The sequence below is a fragment of the Quercus suber genome, unplaced genomic scaffold (genome assembly GCF_002906115.3).
Source record: "Quercus suber isolate HL8 unplaced genomic scaffold, Cork oak 2.0 scaffold_651, whole genome shotgun sequence".
Taxonomy (NCBI): domain Eukaryota; kingdom Viridiplantae; phylum Streptophyta; class Magnoliopsida; order Fagales; family Fagaceae; genus Quercus; species Quercus suber.
This window is the reverse complement of record NW_027070092.1, coordinates 54,477-54,900: the sequence shown is the minus strand read 5'-3', so window position 1 is coordinate 54,900 and position 424 is coordinate 54,477.

The following is a 424-nucleotide window of genomic DNA, read 5'->3' as shown; positions in this document are numbered from 1 at the left end:
GTATAAAACTACATACATTTAAAAAAATAGTAAGATATTCAAAGAGTTTTGAACATCATTATTAACCAAAAAAAAATCAACCGAAATGAAATTTTTGTGTAAATATATATATATATATATAGAATTTTTGAAAACGAGCTTGCCGTAATCAATACCTTCCAATAACAAATGGACACGTTGGGAAAAAAAAAGGCCAAGAAACCTACGTGGCATTGTAATAAGGGGACACGTTGAGTGGGATGGCACGGTCACATGAGAGAGCAATAGAAATAGATATTAGATATCAGTAAATAGTAAACAGTAACACAGGCCACTTGCCCGCCCAGAGACTCCATGTCCCTCTGTCACTCTATCGGTATTTGAAAGTTCAAAAACAAAACTTACTAGACCCACTCACTCACTCACTCACTCACTCTCCTCACCC